The sequence below is a fragment of the Sciurus vulgaris genome, assembly GCF_902686455.1.
Source record: "Sciurus vulgaris genome assembly, chromosome: 11".
Lineage (NCBI taxonomy): Eukaryota > Metazoa > Chordata > Mammalia > Rodentia > Sciuridae > Sciurus > Sciurus vulgaris.
In genome coordinates this window covers 104,314,893-104,339,868 of record NC_136472.1, presented here as the reverse complement: position 1 = coordinate 104,339,868, position 24,976 = coordinate 104,314,893, and the positions used below count along the sequence as shown (strand labels likewise).

The following is a 24,976-nucleotide window of genomic DNA, read 5'->3' as shown; positions in this document are numbered from 1 at the left end:
GCTGCCCCCATCTCTGAAAGTGATTATCTCTACCTTGGAACACCTCTGCTGCCATCTTGGGTTACCTCCACTACTGCCAACTGCCATCTTTAGGCAGGGGCAGCTTCCATCTTAGGATACCAGCCAGAGACTAGAAGCCCAATATCAAGGTACCTACAGGTTAGCTGCCACCACCACCACCACCAACTAGGGATGTGGGCCACTTCCATCAAAGGATTAACAGCTATACCTGAAAGAACATCATCAGGTCCCTACAGGCTTGATTATATCTGAGGTACCTCTGCTAGATGTGCTAATAGTCACTATCTTGCTGTAGAGGCAGGAGAGTCTTGCAAGGGGTCAGTAGGTTGGAAGAGGGTGTGAGGGCATCTTGATCCCAACTCATTCAGTCAATCAGTCTGGCACCCACCTGGATCCCAGAGATAACACAGGTAGCACTTGCTGGGACCTGACATCAGCCTGGTCCACAACTCCCTCCCTAATACAGCATTCACCAATCACCTGTCCCGCCAGTTTGGCAATCAACAGGGCCCTCCAGCTCCCAATCTCAAGTCTCCCAAATAACCCCTAGCCACCAACTTGGCCCAAAACTTGCAGCTACATAGCTGGCCCACAGTTCTCAGCACCTGATCCTGATCTGCCTGATACAGAACAGTTTCCCACAAAAGGCACACAGGTCCCAGCTCAGTCCTCAGGACTTTCAGGGACAGAAGTTCCTGAATGGCAAGACAAAAGGGGGAGCACAGGGAGACACAATTTAGAGACTAAATTAGAGACCAGGAATTGTGGGGTCCACAAGTGAGGGAAGGGGCTAAGACCAAGCTCCTGCATCACACAAGTAGACCCAAAGGTGAGTCCTGGGGTGCAGTCTTCCAGTGAGACTGCCAGTTACTATACCCCACCTCCAAGAGTCCTGCCTCCAAGTCTAATCCTCCCACCTTAGTAACTTTCACCATACTAAAAGTGCAGTTACCAGCACATTCTAGACAACCCCACCTATTAGATGAGAAGGGAAGCAGAGAATATACTGAACTCCAACAGAAACAATTGTTCAATTTTGCTTCACAATTCTCCCGCACACACACACATTTTTTTCATTTTTTGTTTTTCATTTTCTGCTCTCCCATCCCCAACATCTTTGAAAACAAGTACTTCTCATGCATCAGACTACTGAAAACTGGGAGGTTTGGATAGTATGTTACAGTATTGTTGTAGAGTCTTCAATTTTTTTTACATGTTTTCTTTTGTTTCTTTTTTACTGGCATTCTCTATTGTCCCCTTATTTGCTTCGTTGGAATCTCTTTCTCTCATTCTTCTCCTGCTAACAACCAACTTCTTGTGGCTTCTCTTTCACTCTTCCTATGATCTAATACCTCTATATTCTCACCTCCCACCTCAAAAACATCACATTCTACACCCCTCCCACATTTTCTTTGTCCACCATTAGACCTATAGACCTTATTGCAAACCTACTGTTTATGTTGTAGATATAATCAACAAACCATCTCTGTTTATTGCAACAAAACTGTTAAATGACTTAAGGGGGTTATTTTGTTTTAATGTTACTTATTATTTGCATTGGGTGCTGTTAATATTGATCTCCCCCTTAAAGTTGAGGTACTGATAACCTACAGGGACACTATAAATCTATACAGGGGAAACTGTAATACCTCAGATCCGCACTGCTAGAGGAAAAAACACACAAACAACATGAAATAACAAGGGAAGAAAGTGCCCAAAACAAACCAAGATGCTTATATTAATAGAATCCATTGACAACAGACACAAGAAAAAATGCCAGAGTTCAGAGTGTACATAATAAAAATGATCTGCAAAGTAAAGAATGATTTAAGAGGACCAAATTCAGGCAACAAAAGATCACTTCAATAAAAGGTAAAAAGGGCAAATTCAAGAAATAAAAGATTACTTCAATAAGAGATTCTTTAAAAAAAGACCAAACAGAAATCTTTGTAAAGAAGGAAACAATAACCCAATTAAAAACTCAATAGAAAGCATCACCAGTATGCTAGATCATCTGAAAGACAGAACCTCAGAAAATGAATACAAAATATTTAATCTTGAAAATAAAGTTGACCACACTGATAAGACGGTAATAAACCATGAACAGAACCTCCAAGAATTATGGGATAACATGAAAAGACCAAATTTAAGAATTATTGGGATAGAGGAAGGTACAGAGATACAAACCAAAGGAATGAACAATCTATTCAATGAAATGATATCAGAAAATTTCCTGAACCTGAAGAATGAAATGGAAGATCAAATACAACAGGCTTACAGAACACAAATGTACAAAATTACAACAGAGCCACACCAAGGCACATTATAATGAAAATGCCCATACAAAATGAGGAGAGAATTTTAAAGGTCACAAGAGAAAAGTATAACATTACATATAGAGGAAAACCAACTCGGGTATCACATTTCCCAACACAGACTAAGAGGTCCTTGAACAACACATACCAAACCCCTAAAGCAAATGGATGCCAACCAAGAATCTTATATCCAGAAAAAGTTGCAGATTTAATAACAAATAAAATCTTCCATAATAAACAAAGTTAAAAGAATTTACAAACAGAAAGCCTGCACTACAGAACATTCTCAGCAAAATATTCCATGAAGAGGAAATGAAAAACAATGAAAGTCAGCAAAGGGAGGAACTACACTAAAGAAAAATCAATCAAAGGAGAAATTAAGTCAAGTTAAAAAACAAAAAATAAGCCAAAATGACATGGTATACAAGTCATATCTCAATAATAACCCTGAATGTTAATGGCCTAAATTCATTAATCAAAAGACATAGACTGGCAGATTGGATTAAAGAAAAAAGACCCAACAAAATGCTGCAATCCAGAGATTCATGTCATTGGAAAAGACATCCACAGACTGAAGGTGAAAGGATAGGAAAAACGTATCACACACACTGACTGCATAAAAAAGCAGGGGCTTCCATCCTCGTATCAGATAAGGTGGACTTTGAGTCAAAGTTAGTCAGAAGGAATAAAGAAGACATTTCACACTTAAGGAAATCACATATCAACAAGACACAACACTTGTAAATACATATGCCCCAAACAATGGAGCACCTATGTACATCAAACAAGCCCTTCTCAAACTCAAGAATCAAATAAATAGACCACAACACAATTAACACTGGGTGACTTTAACACACTTCTGTCACCACTAGAGAGATTTTCTAAACAAAAACTAAATAAAGAAGCTACAGACTAAAAAATACAATAATTTAGAATTAAAAGATACATGAATATTCCATCCATCAACAAGTAAATACAGTTTTTTCTCAGCAGCAGATGGATCCCTCCCTAACACAGACCATATATTATGCCACAAAGAAACTCTTTGTGAATACAAAAAAATAGAGATACGAGCTGCATTCTATCAGATCATAATAGAATGAAATTAGAAATCAGTGATAAAATAAAAACTGGAGCTATTCCAACACCTGGAGACTAAATAATATGCTATTGAATGGCACATGGATAGCAGAAGACATCAGGGATAAGATAAAAAATTCTTAAATGTAAATGAGAATACCAATACAACATATCAAAACCTCTGGGACACTATAAAAGCAGTACTAAGAGAAAAATTCATTGCATTGAGCTCATTCATTAAAAGAATAAAAAAGTCAACAAATAAATTACTTAACATTAAATCTTAAATCCCTACAAAAAGAACAAATCAACATTAAAAGTAGAAGACAAGAAACAATTAAAATCAGAGCTGAAACCAATGAAATTGAAACAAAAGAAACAATTGAAAAATCGACAAAACAAAAAGTTGATTCTTTGAAAAAATAAAATTGATAAACCCTTAGCCACAATAAGGAGGAGAGGAAAAATTCAAGATTACTAAAATTCATAATGAAAAAGGAAATATCATGACAGACACTACTGAAATACAAAAGATAATTAGAAGCTATTTTGAAAATCTATACTCCAAAAAATTAGAAAATCTCAAAGACATCAACAAATTTCTAGAAATATATGATCCACCCAAATGGAAGCAAAAGGACATACACAATTTAAACAGACCAATTTTAAGCAGTGATATAGAAAAAGCCATCCAAAGCCTACCAACTAAGAAAAGCCTAGGACCAGAGAGATTCTCAGCCAAGTTCTACAAGACCTTCAAAGAAGAACTAATACCAACACTCCTGAAAGTATTCCATGAAACCAAAAAGGAGGGAACCCTTCCAAACTCATTCTACGAAGCTAGTATCACCCTTACACCAAAACCAGACAAAGAAAACATCCAAGAAAGAAAACTTCAGAGCAATATCCCTGATGAACATAGATGCAAAAATTCTTAACAAAATCCTGGCAAACTGCATACAAAAACATATTAAAAAGATAGTGTACTATGATCAAGTGGGGTTCATCCCAGGGATGTAAGGTTGGTTCACATCTGGAAATCAATAAACTAATTCATCACATCAATAGACTTAAAGTTAAGAATCATCATGATCAATCTCAACAGATGCAGAAAAAGTATTTGATAAAATTAAAAACAGCACCCTTTTATGGTCAGAACACTAAAAAAAAAAAAAAAAAAAATTATGAGTAGTAGTAGGAACATACCTCAACATTGTGAAGGCTATTTATGCTAAGCCCAAGCCCAACATCATTCTAAACGGAGAAAAACTGAAAGCATTCCCTCTAAAAACTGGAACAAGACAAGGATGCCCTCTTTCATGCCTTCTATTCAACATCGTCCTTGAAACTCCAGCCAGAGCAATTAGACAGACAAAAGAAATTAAAGGGATAGGAATAGGAAAGAAGAACTCAAACTATCACAATTTGCCAACATGATTCTATATTTAGAGAATCCAAAAAAATTCCACCAGAAAGCTTCTAGAATAAATGAATGCAGCAAAGAAGCAGGATATAAAATCAACACAAATAAATCTAATGCTTTCTATTCATAAGTGATGAATCCTCTGAAAGAGAAATTAGGAAAACTATAGCATTCATATAAGTCAAAAAAAAAAAACACTTGGGAATCAATCTAAAAGAGATAAGAAACCTCTACAGTGAAAACTACAGAACACTAAATAAAGAAGTTAAAAAAAAAAAAAAAAGCCTTAGAAGATGGAAAGGTTTCCCTGTTCTTGGATAGGCAGAATTAATACTGTCAAAATGGCCATACTACCAAAAGTGTTATACAGATTCAATGCAATTCCAATTAAAATTCCAATGAGGTAAATCTTAGAAATAGACAAGGCAATCCTGAAATTTATTTGGAAAAATAAGAGACCCAGGATGGCCAAAGCAATCCTTAGCAAGAAGAGTAAAGCAGGAGGTATCACACTACCAGACCTTGAACTATACCACACAGCAAAAGTAACAAAAACAGCATGGTAGATCAACAGGCAGGTAGACCAATGGTACAGAAGAGAAAACTCAGAGACAAACCCAAAAAAAAAACACAATAAAAAAAAAACATACTAAAGATTCCAAGTTTCTTCATCTTGCTACCAAAAAATGCTCTGGGAGTACCTATCAAGCAGAGCACGTGACACATCTAAAGTACCCCTGGATTTGTTCCTTTGGCAAGTCTATCCAGAAAATAAAATGAAAATTTAAAGTGAATAACCTATACTGGGTTCTACTGTTCATTCCTTCTCACCCTGTGCTGCTCACATCTATTTAATAAGCTCCAGAGTTTTCACCAAGGATCGAAGCTAGCTTGCCAATTTTCACTTCCAAAATTTATCTCATAGCTTTAATAAAATTAAAATCCAATCACTTGGTGTCTCTCTTCTAACTTCTAGCACTTTGTTTGAAATCTTCAAATATTATTCAGCAACTCTATGAACATTACTATTCTCTTTAGAGGTCAAGCATATAATTCTATGATTCTAAAATTAACTCTTCACTGTTTCAGGCAGAGGGATACAGAGAGAAGTGGATGATATTAAGGAGGAAAATAAATCCATGTTTGGCTCATACACAGAAGACTAACAAGTTCCTTGAATAATGCATCAATCCAAGTGCTTATATGTTCACTTCGGTTGTAATTCATTGAGCTTACTATGAAGTACAGAAGTCACTGAGAACTACTGTCATTTTTGACATATTTAAGCATTTTTAACAGGAAGATCACAGGAACTCACTATTCATTTGAATAATTTCTTACAGGGGTTACTGGAGAATTAAATGCCCACACACTTCATACCATTAAAGTCCCTTAATGAATTATAAGATTGATTTTTATAATGTACTGGGTAAAAACTTTTCCCATTACCATAGAACTTACAATAAAATCAACAGGGTTTGTTTTTAATATACAAAATGTCCCTTTCTGCAACTTTGTATGAATACTATCTAATACTTAGAATAAGATCAAGTTGTTTACTCTCTAGCAGGAGTATATTATGCCCACTATAAAGTGATAACGACAAACCAGGAGAGATTTGGAATAAGGAGTTAAAGAGGGGTTACCTCTGGCTCACACCTGGTAGGCTATAATATTAACAAGTGTCAATATTAAGGGATTCAGTAAATGAACCAGATTTAGTACATGAACCTTTATCCATGTATACTACTGTGACAGCCAAAAGTACTGGTGGCTATGATTTACTAATAATTTTTCATTTAAATATGTAGGCCTTCATTTTTTTAATGACTTTTTAAAATATTAAGATTGTTGTTTGGGGGGAACATTTTTTTTTTTCTTTGAACATTTCAATTAAATGCTCACTATATTAAATAATTTATAAAGAGAAATAAGTTGTATTCTGTACAAAATAAAGAGCCCATGAATAAGCTCCCTCCCCCTGCCAAAAGCTCAATTTTGTAATGGTTTCAGCAAAAATAATACCTCACAATTTAAACTGAATTTATAGCATTGCAAAAGTTTACAGAACCCTCTCTCTTCATCCTTTTTCCTGACACAAAGATTACAATGACAGAACTGAATGATCAGAATGTAAAAATATTTGTGCAAAACTGCATTAATTGTTCTTACCATGGTAAAACCTAAGAACACACAATGACAATAATACAGAAAAACTACATTAAAGTAACTATTTTAGATTTCAAATAACATGGATTTAGTATTCCTAAACATTGAAAGAAAACGTGGCACCATGAGCAGCAGGAGCAACAAATGATTCGGCAATTATGCCAGCAGAGGAGAGCCGACACTGAATATGCCAAAGTCTATCTCCACAATAGCCATTCTTCCTAAGACTGGAAACAACTGTAGGGCTTAAAACTCACATCAATGTCTTATTCTTGAATTTGCAGGTCATAAAGAAATATTTAAGAAAGTCTTTCCCCTCTCCTCAAGGAGTGTTCTGGAAATCCTTAAAACAGTTGAATCATAGATTCTCTGGATTTACCTACACCAATCCACTTAACTGGAATTTGAAGCTCATCTTCAATAAATTGAACATAATTTTGTGCATTAAAAGGTAGTTCTTCAAATGTCCTTGCATTTGATATGTCTGTATTCCATCCTGGGAGAGTCTTATATTGAACTTCAACTTTATTTAAGACTTCTTGGTTTGCTGGGAAATGAGGTATGATTTCACCATCTAACTTGTAAGCAACTCCAACTTTGATTTCCATAAACATGTCCAAAGTATCCAACTTGGTAAGGGCCAACGCAGTACATCCATTGATCATATGAGCATATTTGAGTAAAACAAGGTCCAACCAGCCACGTCTTCTTTTCCTTCCTGTAGTTACACCAAACTCCCTACTCCTTGTTTGTAATAATTCTCCAATTTCATTGTCTTGCTCTGTAGGAAAGGCACCAATACCAACTCTAGTGGTATTGAAAGAATGGACATTTTTTTAAGCTGTCTGAGGTCACCCTCCCAGTTATCTTAACTCCCTAAGGTCACCCTCCCAGTCATCTCAACTCCCTAAGGTCACCCTCCCAGGAATGGGAACAAAGCCCTTAAAGCTGTTCCAAGAAACAGCCCCAAACAGAGAATAAAAGGGTAAATTGAGCCAGATAGCCAGATAGTGATCAAACAGAATGATTACCAGAAACTATTGACCAGAATCTACGCCCTGTTGTAAACATTGTGAAACATGTTGTATGTTATCAGCAAACCCAGACCCCTTTGAAATTTCCCGGCAGCTTTGTCCCCCTTTTCCCTTTCATGTGCGACCCCTCCCGATGTGTGGTTTCTGCCTTTATAAACCTACAAGATTTTCTGCTAGGGACTCGACTCCTGGAGTTGGGTCCCAGCGCGCTGGAATAAACACCTCTTGCGGTTTGCATCAAGTGACGCCTCCTGTGGTTGATTGGGGTTGCCGTCCATCCATGGGACAGAGTTGGGGTTTCCTTTTTGGGGCGTGAGTATAAGCTTTCACAACTCCATATACTTCACCAACATTCTGAGGCGGCATACCCAAACCTGTACAAACACCTCCAACAGCACAGTTTGAAGAAGTTACAAAAGGGTAAGTTCCCAAATCAATATCTAACAATGCTGCATTTGCACCTTCTACCAAGATTTTCTTTGGTGGTCCATGTAGGGCCTCATATAGGAAATAAACTCCATCTCTCACCATTGGTTTAATCTTTCCATATAACCCTTGAGTTTTTGCAGTTCACCTTCAAGGTCTATTTCCAAAGTTGGGTATATAGATTTGTACTGGTTAGCCAGAACTTTGAACGTCTCAGAGAGCCATCAAAGTCAGAAACAAGATCGCACATCCGAAGTCCACTCCAAGCAGCTTTAGAAGAATAAACTGGGTCAATTCCCTTTTTTGCGGTACCCAAATTTTTTCCTGCTTGTTCTTGTCTCTGTTGTTCCTGGATACCATCAGCCGCTTGATGAAAATCAAATACAATATGAGCTCTGTCAGATATGATAAGCCTCTTTTCCCAGCCTTCTAGACCTGTCACTCCTTCAATATACAACTCGTTTACTCTCTTATCTCTCCAAATGTTTTACTCTAGAAAACTCTAGTCTAAATTCAGTTATATTCACATAAGATACTTCCAGGAATCCAAAAAGCAAATGGTAAGAAAATATTTTTGATGGATGTGGGGTGGGGAGTAGGTACCTTTTCCTTTTTGAACGTTTTTCTCTGCTTCTTCAAACAATCCAGGTAGATGAATTACCACACCATTTCCAATGAATGCAGTAACATTTGGATTAATTATTCCACTGGGTAAAAGATGAAAATCATATTCCACAGAATCTACAACAACTGTATGGCCAGCATTATTTCCTCCCTGGCAGCGCACACGATGTCGGCATCCTGCGCCAGCAGATCCACCACATTTCCTTTGCCTTCATCGCCCCACTGCGCGCGGAGCACTAGGAGCACTAGGTCACCCGGCTCCCTCCGGGCCGCGCCCTGGGACGGCCGCAGTCACCTTTGGGCAGAGGAAGCTGCCCGGTTGGTTTCGACGAAGGACATAGCTCAGGTGAGGCGAAGCGAGCCGAAAGAGAAACAGCGGGCGAAGAGTGCGCGAACTGAACTGCTCTGCCTAGGCCTTCATTTTTTAAGTAATTTTAAGAAAATCAGGAACAGAAAATTCAGTCCAAAAGACTGTTCTAATTCCACTGCCAGAATTGAGCCTGAGAAGTCCCAGTGAGCAATAAACATCAATCATGTTCACTTTTAACTATAGTACCAAGTCAAACTTTGATTTTTCATACATTACTAGTGGAAAATATTATATAAATGTACTTAATGATTTATCAACCCAATTTCTATAGGGTATCTCCTGTGGCTTCCATAAGATTTGTCTACATTGTACCTAATGTATACTAGCAAGAAATTTAAGTCTACAGATCTCCATGATACCAATAAATTTCACTTCTTGAGATATACTTTCTCCATCTAATGATCCTTTTAAGTATTCCCCCAAATGATGGAGGCTGAGATACAGAAGGTGGAACAAAAACTTCACTACTAGGGTTGCTGGAATGTCTTATAAAGAAAATGGGTCTGAATTTATACTTGGCCCTTTCTCTGAAGTTCTTATCTTGTCAATACATGGTCTACTCATGTTTTTTCAGCTTCCCAGCTAACAAAGGAGCTCTAATCAGTAATCACTAAGGACAACACAATGACAGGGAAATAATCTCACCAAGCCAGAAGTACCAGCATTATTAATCAAGAAACTTTTTACTAGAGGGAATTTGAAATCTAAAGGTCTTTAAAACTCAACATTTACAGCCATTTAGAAAGGTCAGAATCACAAGGAACATCATTATGACTTCAATTCCAATTCAATTACTGCCATACAAAATGAATTGTCTCAAGATTACAAAAATAAGTAATTGAGGAATGCCCTCTAGACTACTGTTGCCCAAAAGGAAAGAGAAAGACCCAAGTACGTAACAAAATTATTTACATAATAGAATTAAAATAGAGTCTGTCTTCCTGAACAACTTCCCTGCTTTGAGTACCCGAAGAAGTTGAAAAGAGATCCACAGGCTCACAGGCTCTCATTCCTTGAGGAATGTTCTCACTGTTTCACGTTAAGAAAAAAAGCAACAAATAGGTTCTTGGAGATCAAATCAAATTCCATAAAAGCTATGTGAAGTGATGAGAATCTGAAACTGTTTCATTTTACATCTGTATCATTTGTTCCAACACAGGTTGGAACTATATACAAGATAGGTTTTGATACAGAGTGGGAAATCCACTAGCACATGCTTACTGACTGAATTACTTTGTTTATTCAGTCTTCTATTCCCTATGACTTTTCACAGCAAATAAAATTTAGGTGAATAGCTCTGGTCATCAGAGAAAATAATACACGGCAATAGCTAAAATCAAATGTAAAACTGCTTTCAGAGAAAACCATCAATAGTTTTCCCATTCCCAAACTCTAGCCTTCTATTTCCACAGGTCACTCATCAGTAAATTAGCAAGAGTACAGTAGGTAATCACCTCTATAAGCTGTGAACTGAAAGAATGGACATTTTTTTAAGCTGTCTGAGGTCACCCTCCCAGTTATCTTAACTCCCTAAGGTCACCCTCCCAGTCATCTCAACTCCCTAAGGTCACCCTCCCAGGAATGGGAACAAAGCCCTTAAAGCTGTTCCAAGAAACAGCCCCAAACAGAGAATAAAAGGGTAAATTGAGCCAGATAGCCAGATAGTGATCAAACAGAATGATTACCAGAAACTATTGACCAGAATCTACGCCCTGTTGTAAAACATTGTGAAACATGTTGTATGTTATCAGCAAACCCAGACCCCCTTTGAAATTTCCCGGCAGCTTTGTCCCCCTTTTCCCTTTCATGTGCGACCCCTCCCGATGTGTGGTTTCTGCCTTTATAAACCTACAAGATTTTCTGCTAGGGACTCGACTCCTGGAGTTGGGTCCCAGCGCGCTGGAATAAACACCTCTTGCGGTTTGCATCAAGTGACGCCTCCTGTGGTTGATTGGGGTTGCCATCCATCCATGGGACAGAGTTGGGGTTTCCTTTTTGGGGGCCTTACAGAACTCCAATTTTTAAAAATAAAATCATATTTTACTTTAGTAAAAGTATATCCTAAATCAAATCCCAACGTGATCTTATATTTGTCCCAAAGACATGATCATAATTTCATTTACATGTATTGCACTAAAAAGCAGTATCAAGGAAGTTATTCACAAATTGATGAGTCTGTCAAGCTGCCCCCAAAACTTACCATCTGTAATTGTACACAATCAACATGAGAACGTTCTGATATGAACTCATAGGAAAACAGGTAGGAACTTCAACAAACTTGGGAGTTTTAAATATAAATGCACACACACATACTGAACATAGTGAATCATTTAAAAATACAAAAATGTCAAAAGGAGGTTTTTTTTAATTTCTGTATTCTACTCTTTCTCTGTTTTCACATGAATCAACATAGGCTGTTTCTAAAATATAGCTAAACATTTTTCTGTCCTGGCAAATTCAACACAATGAAATACAAGAGACTAAGAAAAACACATCTTACACAAAAATGTCTCCAGGATGAATGAATTCATAGCATGGATGCGTATACAATTTCTTCCTTACCTGGTTTTGTAATACTAAATATTCCTGATAAAATGATATCTAATGGAGGCAACATTTTAGAATAAGTCTTACTGCCACATCCTAATGAAGCCAGAATTAAGAACAGGTAGTTAGTGTAGAAATAGGGGATCGGATCAAATCCAGGAAATGGAGGCCATAAAGCCATCTGCCTCTGGAAGTTGGAGACTGCCCCTGGAAGAATGGAATGTGAAGGATCTCTGGAGGCCATTGATTACCAAATTTACCTGCCTTTATCAAGGACTGCAAACAAGGGGCTGCTAATTGGTGTCCCCTGGGCCCTTATCTGCCTGAATCACCCTGGCCCTCCCCCTGCCCATGGTTTCTCACTTAATGAAAAACCAGGCCTAGTTAAGTAGGCAGGAAGGAGAGATAAGAGGGGAGAGAACTGGAGAACAAAAGACTTTAACCTATAAAAGATGTAGGGTGAGCACACTTCTGGGGGACTTTAGAACATCAGCCATGGCCCCCTTCTTCCTGCCAGGAGAAGTCTGTATTATTACCTTTAAATAAAACCCGCTTAAATCTGCTTGCCTTGGCGTGCTTCTCTAGTGTTCAATCTTCAACATTAGAAGGAGCAGAACTCGTCACCGATAAACGGCGGTATCACTAAAATGAGCTATTAAAGGAATTCACAAAAAACTGAAGTCATGAGATATGAAAAAAGTGGATATAGAAAGTGTTTTAAAAATGGTACAAAGTGATGAGATTCAAAAGTGAATTCTGCCTAGGTTAGCATTTGTCAAGATTCGAACCTTCAAAGTCCTGAGATATTTATATAATTTTAAGAAGTCTCAAAGGTTTCCTGTAACAATTTTTAAATTTTTCACTTGTTTGATAATGACAATCTGAAATTCTTTATTTACTTTCTGGATCAAGTGGCTATGATAAATTAAAACCAAATCAATCACCAGAGTTCAGTGGAGTAAAGCACACTGCGCTGACACAGGCCAAAACTCCTGGTACCTTAAGAGCAAAGGTCAGCCCAAGCTCAAATGGAGCACAATCTGAATCACAACACAACCACCCACGCATGACACATTAAAGAAAGTTATTACCTGTTCCATAAAACAAATGCTATTTATTTGAAGTTGATTTTTGCTTTATTATTTTATTTTGATTTACAGCCATGAGATCTTTTAAAATAAAGAACTTAGACATAATTTTATGTTGTTATACTTCAAATAAGTACTTAATTTTTAAAGAATCTGAGAATAAATGATTCATTATTGATAAATGAGTTAATTATATCCATTTACAATTTGCAAAGCATCCTAGTATTAACTTTCAGTAGTGCGGAAACACAGAACAATTTAAAGAATCAATGGAATGCATTGTAGTAGGTACCACTACCAGCTGGTATGTTCATTAGTGTGCACAAAAAAAGAAGCACCTAACAAGCAACATTTTCTATTATTCTTCTGGCCTCATAAAGGCAACCTAGAGAAATAATTATGACTTAACTAGAGCACATGAGTGGAACTTATGGCCATGCCAAATAGAAAATCAGCCCCCAAATATGTCCACATGCTAATACCCATATCCTGTAATATTAGGTTGCATGGAAATGTGAATTAAGGTTCCTAATCAGTTAACCTTAAAGGAGAATATCCTGAATAATCCAGGTGGAGTCAATGCAATCGTAAGGATCCTTAAAAGTGAAAAGGGAAGCAGAGATGCAGCCGGAGTGATGCAGTAAAAAGAAGAACTAGGCTAGCAACCCATGGCTGCTAGCTGTTAAGACAGAGAAAAAGGCCAACATGGGTGACCTCTGGGAGCTAACAATGGCAAAGAAAGGGATTTACCCCCAGGCCTCCAGACAACACTGCTGCTGACCCTTTGCTTTTACCACAGTGAGACTCATTTAAGACTTCTGACCTACAGAACTCTAAGATAATAAATTTATGTAGCTTTATGCCACTAAGTTTGTAGTGATGTTTGTCACAGGAGCCACAGAAAGTTCATATACTCCCTTTAGTCTTCCATATTCCTCATACTCTATACACGTCCCAACATTTTACAAAGCCAGAAGTTTAAGTTTGCTTCACTATTTGATATGTATTTCCTGTGAGCTATTTCAAGTTCCTTGCAAAAAGTATAAATTCTAAAAATGAATAATATCACCATTAGCAAGATCCTGAATACCACTGACCATGAACTTGCACTAGATGTTAGAGAATACAGTAAGTCAATTATAGTTTTATCCCCTCACTCACTACCATGAACCTGGTTTTCGACCAGATGGTATATAACTTTCTCTTTGGCATCATTAGAAGAAACTGGGCACAACAATGACTAGTTAGGAGGTGTAAGATTTGATGTTACCACTCCAGGGTATAAGGAAGCAGAAACAAAGGGGTCCAGCTAAGACTGTGATAGTAGGAAGCCCAGGCACTAGTAAGCAGAAAGACAGCCAAGACAGATAGACAGCAAAGAAAAATAAAGCAATGATGAGGAAAAAGACATTAAAACAAACATAGGGAGGAATAACAGATTATAAGGGTCAGAAAGTCAATAAATTAAGATCAGAAGAAAAGTGATCCTAATCAGGTGATGAATATGCTAATTATCCTGATTGATTATTACATACTATTATATACATCAAAGTATCACTGAACCCCTATATAAATATGTACAATTGTCTTTAAATGAAATTTGTAAAAGGATGCTCCTCCATGAAGATGAGTTACCAAGAAAAAAAAAAAAAAAAAAACAAGGTCATAGAAAATGAGTTTTGTTTTTTTGTACTGGCCAGGGGCAGGGGAGTGGTCCTACTGGGAATTAAACCCAGAGGCACTCTACCTCTAAGCTACATGCAATTTTTTAAATTTGTTTTTTAAACAGGGACCCCACTAAGTTGCTGTGGCTAGCCTTGGCCTTGGGATTTTCCTGCCTCACTCTCCCAAGTTGCTAGGATTACAGGCCTGTGGTCACTACACATGATGAGAATGACAGTTTCTAGGATGGAAACCAACAAGTAGTTCTGGAAGGAAGTAAGGGGGTGAACTAGTTCAATCAAATCTAAGCATAACAGATTAGGAAGAGAAGTTGGATTACTAAGTCTGCTTAATTTTAAGGTTGACACCAAGGAAGTTAACTACACTTCTAGAGAAAACTCCTTGAGGGATACTACGGGTGGCAGAACTCTTGGAAATTTGGACCTTATAAATATGGAAATTATCATAATAAAGAGTGCTGGGTACACACATCTTCTTCTAAATCCCCATAAATAGTCTCCAATTACAAAAATATAATTACAGTAAATATTTTAATAATTACAGCTAACTATAATTAAAATTATAATTAACAGATGGAGTTTACATTAGGTACATGAAAGTTGACAACTGAGTTTTTATAAATCAAATGGTTTTACATGCAACATGAATTTTGGAAAGAAAAAAACATTTTATAGAGATAGGAAAAGAAGAAGAAAATAGAGATGAAGATGAGCATAGGCATGCTAACATCGTGGTTTAAGGAATTCTTTGTGGTTTGGGAGAGAAGGGAGATATCTGCTGTAATTGCGCTGCTAAAATTATGCCAGTGGTAATGTAATGAAGCCCCAGACAACAGGCTACAAAAGGTCATACAGCTTCCTTCTTCTCTCCACTCCACAGGAAGAACCTACTTTCCTGAAATGTTCAACACTTAAATGTTCTGTTTACTGTACTTGTTAGAATCTTTCCTAGGTCAGACAGAATGGTTACTGTCTGTCAGGGTGTTTGAAGAATTACAAAAGAGAGGATTCTACGCAAAAAAAAAAAAAAAAAGACTTTACAACTTAGCACTTTTCAATAAACCCAAAAGAATCGAAAAGAAGATATGGTAGATGTTGACTGTAATTTACTAAAACATAACTGCACTTTACTCCCTGTAGGACTAGCCAAAGACTAACAAACATCATAATCCAACAAGAAAAAAAGCATAGATATCCTGAAACTTTATAAGAATACTACATTATTTGCTTTAGTCAGGCTGCATTGAAGGGGGCTTCTAAAAGAAGCCAATCTGAAATTCACAGAATATTATTCACAGCTCTAGTCTATCTTCAGCTGTAACAGAAACCTATAAAGATGTTACAGGAACAAAGTTACTAGTTTAGTACTATGTTAGACAAAGATGAGGTGAGGTCTACCAATCTTAAATCAACGGACAAATCTAACTACATGCAGCAACCTAAAAGCTAAATAATAGTCCACTGAAGTAAATGTATGAGTGAAAACATAGAATCAATTTAAATTTATCTCTTATCTATTCAGGGGCCTATTCTCAAGACAACTATAAATGTAAGTTCATTAAACTTGCAATCTGAATAAAGTAGATAAAGAATATATTTTCATCTCAATCAGTTTGACATTCAGATACATATGGTACTAGTGTATGCACAAGTAAATCCTCTTCTAAGAATTACCCAGGATACCATTCTTAGTCTACTGAAAAACCCCTAAATTGAATTTCACTAATTGATACATACATGAAAAATAAACAGATTAACCAACCCAAATCACATTCAATAAAGCTTACTGCAAACTAACAATTCTGTGGTTTGAAGGAATAAGAATCTTTAAAGAAGAAAACTGAGAAAAAAAAAAAAAATAAATAAAGAAGAAAACTGTAGGAGTGCTAACAGAATCAGTATAGCCAGAAGTTAAGTAAGAAGGAAGAGCCAACTTCTCATACGAGGCATGGTCTTGGAGTACAGTAGTTCCTTTTACCTTTTTCTTTATTTCAGATTTTAAAGAAAACCAATCTAAAGTGAAAACAGCCAATATTTATTAAGTATCTGTCACATATACTAGACACTAATTCTCAGAACCCTTTGAACTAGCATTATTATTAGCCTACTTTCCAAAGGAGAAACTATAAGAGAAGTAATATTTCCCAAGTCATACAGTTTAGAGATGACTGAGGCAAGATCTGAACTCAAAGTTTTACTCTAGAGTCAATATTAACTATTCCACTATATTGTCTCATAAAAATAAGCTTCTCCATGGAATGACCTGAAAAGTCATCTAACTGGAAAGGAAAAAAAACAAACAAAAAACTACTCTAAAGTATCTACAAGCTTGAATGGCTCAGAAATTGCCAATTTTTTTTTTTCCTGTAAAGGGCCAAGTAGTAAATATTTTAGGCTTTATGGCCCACAGGGTCTTTGTCCCAACTCCTCAACTTCACTGTTGCAGTCTGAAAACAAAGTAAAACTTTATTCTACAAGCACAGGCCCTAAAGAGATTTGTCTTACTTTGCTAACCCCAGATTAGTTCATAACCAGAAACACATTTTAATAGTTTGAGTACAATATAGAATTCATGATTAAATTCTATATAAATTACAGAAAAATCATCATGTATCTTTAAGACATAATTTCAAGGAGTTTCTCCAGGGTAAATACTTTTATTTGCAGGAAGGATTTGTACTGTTTAATTATGCTACTGAAACACATGGTTTTAGAGTTAAAAGCAGGTTCTTTCTCTGCAGCTTCCATGGCCTCCTCTAGGCTTTTCTAAATCCCCAAGGAAAGCAGCGCCTCCCAGACATATTTTACAAAAACCACAGCAATGTGTACCAGCACTGTTATACAGCCTACACTTGTTCCTGTCCCACATTTATACCCCATCAACAGCATCTGTTGTCAGGTTGAGGGCCCATGGTATTGAACCAATGAAATCTGATTTCCTGGAACAGAGAAGGCAGGAAACAGAAGAGTGTTTACTTGAGCTACTGAATGCAAATTAGATGTAAATATATCAGTTTGAAAATTCAACCTTTTCGGATACTCTGACTTCCTCCTTGTTACCTGCTGTTGTCCTGGTTGCCCATTCATTTAGGTAAGAAAACAGGAATTAACATCTGCTGTCTGCTATTACAGATTTCTAGGCTCAGGGAAGTTATGAACAAGAATATGGAATCTTTTTTGAACCTTCTCTTTCACCTGGAACTAAATGTGCAAATATATCTAGAGTTACTACTCTTCTTATATTTCTAGTGCTACCCCTCTAATTTTCACTCTTAATCACTGATTTTTTTTTTATTTCTAAGTGTTTCTAATAACCTATACTCCCCAGTAAATGGTTCAACCCTAGCAAATACTTTAAAGTGTCCCAATACACTCTTATTGACAATAAAAACTGTATTTTGTGGGTATATATAAAATCAAATACACAGAAAAGTATGAAGGATTAAGCACCTTCATGTTCTAATATTTTATACCTGTACCCCAATAGTCAAACACATTCCTCTTGTGAACTGCATTATAGCAAAAGGATCTACACTTGACACTACCAAAATAGACTTCATAAAATGAGTGCTACACTTCACTATATTAACTATAAGAACTATAGTGTATAAGCACTATAAGAACACCAATGAGGAGATGATTCACTGTGCTTGAACAAACCACCAGGGAAGGCAAACAGAGAAGGTCATTAAGGCTAGGACTTTGAAATCCAGACTGTACACTGTAAACAGTAAATGCACTGGTGAAATAATGCACTCCAGACAAAACAGTACCATCGATCTAAACAGAAAACAGGCCACTATGAGCAGTCCACTACTTCACTGCAACATAATCAGCAGCAAAAATAAATGGTAGAAACAAACTCTTCAATGAATGGCCTATCAACACCAAATACAAAAGGTAAACTGAGAAATTGATGTTTTGAATGAGCTGTTTTGAAAGGGAAATCACAGTGAACAAAAATAATATATAAATGTTACTTAATACGCACACAAAACATTCTGTATTTAGCACTTTGTATTCTTAAGATAAAGAAAAGCCTAAGAAATTTTGAATTGATTAATCTTCTCAATACTTTTGTAAAGTAAGCACCATATGGTTCACATAATACCAAGTTAAAAATTAAACTCTCATGTATAACTCTTCATATAAAATCTAACTAAAAATTTATAGATTTATTTCAGAAGAATAATTTTGCTTATGTGTTATTACGTCCCATATTTCCAATTTTTCATGATGCTTCTCAATTCTCAAATGAAAATACATCACAGGAATCATGTCTTAAATGCGTACTCTTGCTTCCTACTTTGTTCTGAACCAGGAATTTGTAAGAATCAATGAATAAAGAATCCTTTCCATTAATGATATATAAAAAGTGTAACCATACTCAGCATAGTGGTGCAAGCCTGAAATCCCAATGACTCTGGAGGCTGAAGCAAGAGGATCACAGGTTCAAGGATGGCCTCAGCAACTTAGTAAGGCCCTAAACAACTTAATGAAACTGTCTCTAAATAAAAATAAAATAAGATAAAATAAAAGAGCTGAGAAGGGGCTCAGTAGTTAAGCAACCCTGGGTTCAAGCCCCAGTACCAAAGAAAAAAAGTGTAAGCAGGGCTGGGAATGTAGTTCAGTGGTGGACACCTGGTTAACATGCTCAAGGTCCGGGTTTAATCCTCAGCACCATAAAAATAAAAGTGTAACTAATGAAAACATGCCAAAGGAGTAATTGAGAGTATTCTTAACATTCATCAAAACTTTTACTTTATAAAGCATTTAAGTGTAATACAGTAATCCCACCTTATCTTAACGGGATTGGTTCATGATGTTTAATGGATACCAAAATCCATGGATACTCCAGTACCTTAAGTAAAATGATCTGATATTTTCATGTAAGCTAGACTCATCCTTTCATATTCTTTAAGTCATAGTTAGATTACTTATACCTATTGAAATGTAAATGCTAGGTTAACAGTTGTTATATTGTGTGTTTTTGGAATAATGACAAGATAAAAGTCTGCACATATTCAGTTCAAATGAAATTTTTTTTCCAAATATTTTTATATCTTTTTAGATGTTGATGGAACTTTACTTAATTCATTTATTTATATGTGGTGTTTAGACTCAAACCCAGTACCTCACACATGCAAGGCGAGTGCTCCACCATTGAGTTACAATCCCAGCACCTTCCAGATATTTTTAAATCTCTGATTAGTTGAACCTGTGCATGTGAAATCCATGAATATAGAGGCTGCCAACTATATCCATGGATAATGCTGTTTCCTCTGGTAAACACTTACCTGCACTGGAGTAAATGACTGTCTTGTAGAATTGTTTATATATTTAAGAACAATCTATATTTTAAGATGCCTGTTATTTCTTTTAATCTAAAAATAAGCAAATATTAAATTAAAAACTGTAGTTCGATTTAAATAGTCTTTATCTAAACAAGGACAAGCACTAAGTAATTATGTAAAGTTTGTACCATATATATATATATTTTGAGAGGAGTTACTAGGAATTGAACTCCAGAGTGCTTTACCACTGAACTAAATCCCTCACCCTTTTAATTTTTAATTTTCATACAGGGCCTCGCTAAGTTGCTGAGGCTGACCTTCAACTTGGGATTCTCCTGTTTCAGCCTCCAGACTCACTGAGATTCTAAGACATTTTTAATGAGCACTCAATTGTGTTGTTAGTTCATCTACAGAGATCAGTTTCACACACCTGGCTTGTACAAATTATTATGCATTATAAAATTTTCTCTTTATAAATAAAAACTGGTTATAAATCTATTTCCAACTTATGATACAGAACTGTACATTTTCTAACATTATAACTTGGTTAACAGAATTCAGTTCAACAAACATTTATTTATCCCTTACTATGTACCAGGACCAAGAGAGAAAAATGAAAATCAAATGACATTAACTGCCTAAAAGTAGCTCAAAATCAAGCATCAAAAAGATAACATTCAATCTCCTGGCAAATATAAAAATCTAAAGCATCACTGCTCACAATGGTAAAAGATGTTAGGCTAGACTGTGTTTACAATTTGGTGCTAGAAGAACATTGCTTTGTAATCACTTATCAATTCTACTTTAAAAGTATATATAATATGAATATGATATATACAAACCACTTCAAATAAATATCATAAGATCTCTTCTCTCTGATCATTCCACCATGACTACCACAAGGCATGTGGTAATCCAATCTGGCTGTTAGACTCGTACAACAAAATTGTGCCCACTGATTCATGACATTCATCAGCTACCTACTCAGAACAGACATTCATAAGTACAACAAGATGGATCCATGGATCTATAATAGTGATATAAAACATGCCAGGTAAAACACTACTGTATGTTCTTGCTATCAGGTGGGGAAGAGCTGTGAATTTAATTAAGGTTCCATATAAATTACTTGGTGAGCCACCTCCTCCCCAATTCATCCCAAGAGAAAGTGAGCAGAGCAGCATAAAGACAGTCAACCTCCACTGTGTACTCCACAATGTGGTAAGTATGCATCAAAATCAAGAGGCAAGGTAGCAGATTTAACCTCAGATTAGGCTTGAAGGTCCTCTGCAAATATATTTCTCATACCTCCATATAAAACTAGTCACTACAAACTAGCATGATCATTCTCAAAATGTAACTTACCACGTGCCCCATTCTTCACATCTATATAATTTTCCCTTTGTATGTCTTCCCTCTCTCTACCCCTCACCCCATGAGAAAGGGAACTCTAGAACCTTAAACTGACTAACACTCGCTGGAAACTTCACAGTATGTTAAGTCTTCCCAATATAATGAAAAAACATCTATTTAGCATTAGAGTAAGATATTCCTAATTCACATCCTGGCTCAAAATTGTATTATCACTAGTTTCTGAATCTCTTTAAGACTTGTATTGTTGCTTTAAGATATAAAACAAAGATATAGGGGTTTCCCTAATTGTTTTAAATGTCCATGCAAGAACTTTGTATGTGCGTGCGTGCGTGTGTATGTGTGTGTGTGTGTGATATTCCTATTATCTCCACCACTGAGTTTAATACATTCACCATCTAGTATAAATGTCTCAACATTTATTAAAATAACCCCTTGACGGGCCACGTAATTTAACATTAAAAAAAAAAAAAAAACGGTTTGGAGAAGAGTAGGTAGCAGACATCTAAGGAAACAAAATAAATTGTAGAGCAAGAGATTTTTACATTAAAGATATTCCATTATAATAAAAGAAAACTTCCCATAAGTTTAGAATCAAAGTCTAAGAAGAGTCAATTATCTAATTTCTTTCACTACAAAAGCTCTTAATCTGTAGTTGACAGAGGGGTCCATAAATATAGTACCAAGTACACTAGTGACACCCCATCCATTGGGGATATGTCCCAAGACTCCCACTGGATTCCTGAAACCTGGATAGTACATATCTTACATATAAATACCTATGAGAAAATTTATAAATTAGGCAAAGATTAACAACAATAATAAAACACAACAATTATAATCTAAGAAAATTGCCAGCAACAACAGTACTTCTCCACTTCTGGGGTTACTCTTAAATAAAATAAGTGTTGCTTGAAAGTAAGTGCTGAGATATTGCTATAATTGACCTGATAACTGAGACAGCTACTAGGTGACTAACAGGCAGACAGAATACACAGTGTGGATGCACTGGAAAAAGGGATCATTCACAACTAGGCGGCAAAGAGTAGGATGAAACAAGATTTCCTCGTACTACTTAGAACAGCATCCAATTCCATTAAATAATTTCAGGCTTGTTGATCTTGTAATTTAAATCTTGGAAAGCAAATTCATGGATAAGGGGAAACTACTATAATCTGATAACAGTTTTTGCTTTTGAAACATTACTCTGAGAAGTAGCCTACAGAATTATCAGAGTGCCAAAGGGATCTCTGACAGTGAGGTTCAAAGAGAAAGGGTTTAGAAACTCAAGTATAATAGGGCAATGGATTTACAGTTTAATTGTGTTAATAGCTCAGTATCCTTTAGCTAGTTAGCAAAAAACAGAACTCACATCTGCCATTAGCTTCTTAATATTATATTGAAAAATGAATGTTATGTATAAGTCAACCATGTAAGTGACTTTCAGTCTGAACTACACCTGCTTACAGTACTAAATGAAAGACAAACTAGCTGGCATCGGGTACTGTAGCATCATTTACTGATAAAAACCCTAAAACAAAAATCTTTCAAGTTAGCTTTTCTGGTTGTTTCCCAAGAAGAAAAAAGTGACACTCCAACACTGTTTGCTCAAATGGAATCTTTCAAAACAGAATCTTAATATGGTTTCTCATTTCCGCCAACTACAACTTTCAAAGCAACAGCTGGACTTTATACAAATTTTGCAATTTAATTTTAGCTTTGATCACAACTAAATTATAATCAACTTTTAAACAGAAATTACAGATCCAAGACAAAATCGTCTTTACACAGTATTTATAGGATTGACCATCACACTCAACAAAGTGCCAAAAAATTCCACACAAAATTTCAGTAAAATATAGTTCTTCCTAGTTTTACCTAATGTTCTTGCCAATTAGCAAAACACTTTGCAATGTAAGCGGCCATTACAAGTTTTTGCAATTAAAAGTATTTCTGCTTAAATCAAAGTAAAGCATCTAGTTTAAATCCTGCACTCTTTAAATTATTTGTTTTTTTTTTTTTAAGTTTTTACAGACTGCATTGTGATTCACAGTACACAAATGGGGTACAACTTTTTGTTTCTATGGCTGTACATGATGTAGATTCACACCATTCAGGTAAACACACATAGGGTACATAGGGTAATGTCTGTGTCATTTCACCATCTTTCATACCACTACCCCTCCCTCCTCTCATTTCCCTCTACATAATTCAAAGTTCATCCATTCTTCTCTTACCCTCCACCCCCATTATGTATCATCTAAATGATTAGTTTTGATATGACTTCTTTTGTGATGAATAATTCAATTTCATTGACCAAGTTTTACATGTCAAATGAGATTTGAGTTTAATTTATAAAGTCTTACATATGCTATATGTGCTGACATTTACAGAAGAAAACTTGCAGCAGTGACACTTCCAAGAAATGTGAGGAGAGAAAGCCAAGCAATTAAGGAAGTGTTTAATAGGAAAATTACAGTTTCTCTTTCTAGCATAAAAAAGAGAATCAGTCTTTGACCCTTAAGGATTAAGAGAACTTTAAACTTTGGCCTGATAAAACACGCAATCTTGTCACTAAGCTAACAAACTTGAACAGTCAAGTATCGCAGTAATGTCCCATTTTGTGAGCAAAGATTGCCATCAATAACAATGTAAATACCATTTGAAAGAATTAAGGTACTCTAACAAATTTATTTCACAAATTGTGAATAATGATGGATTTTTATTTTTAGTCTAGACTCCAAAAATATCTAGATATAAATTTTAATAATCCATGTGCAACCCATTCTATGTTCCTCTGTTTTACCCCACTTTTAAACAATGAGTACCCATGTCAACATAAGAACATAAAAACAATTAGCAAAGGCACGATCTTCAGACCTTACACAGACTTAATTTCCCAATATTTTATGTCTTCCTAGATGTCCCATTGGTAGTTCAACCATTTCAAACATAATTTTCCTATGTTCATATATGAATACACAACAGTAAATCTCCACATTATGTACAACCACAAGAATAGAATCCTAATTAGAACAAGATATACTCCGTGTGTGTGTATACATATATATATATGTGTGTGTCAAAATACACGCTAATATCATGTATATCTAAAAAGAACAAATTAAAAAAACTTTGTGACCTAGTATACAGAGCATTATGAATATACCAGGTGAACATTCTGCAGTTGTTGTATGTAGTATTCTAAAATATCAATGAGCAAAGGTGGTTAACAGTATTGTCCAGATTCTCCATGTCTTCACATGTCTACTAATTTTTTTCATCTGGATACTCTAGCATTTGCTTACAAAAGAAATTTTAAGTCTCACGAGTTCAAAGTTTAGAGCTCTCCTTCTTTGGTTCCCTCTCCCAGAAGTCTCCTTCATTCTCTGGTAGTCTTGATTGCCCTACCTCCATCTCCCATATCCTCAGACCAGAAAGACTGCATTCTCCCTTGAGAAAGTTTTTCCCTACCCTATGACTATGGCCCATCCTTAGAGCAAAGCTAATACAAAAACTCCGCTTTATGCCC

General features: G+C 36.0%; 1 protein-coding gene and 1 pseudogene across 2 annotated transcripts in view; both read right to left on the bottom strand.

Annotated features, from left to right (window-relative positions):
• Window positions 1-24,976, bottom strand: part of DDX10 (DEAD-box helicase 10) — a 394,465-nt gene that overhangs the window by 274,988 nt on the left and 94,501 nt on the right.
• LOC306638362 (adenylosuccinate synthetase isozyme 2-like) lies at window positions 7,279-9,431 on the bottom strand (annotated as a pseudogene). The gene is made up of 3 exons (XR_013766817.1): window positions 9,072-9,431; window positions 8,353-8,903; window positions 7,279-7,815 (listed from the first exon to the last, which is right to left on the bottom strand). The product of XR_013766817.1 is annotated as an adenylosuccinate synthetase isozyme 2-like (transcript).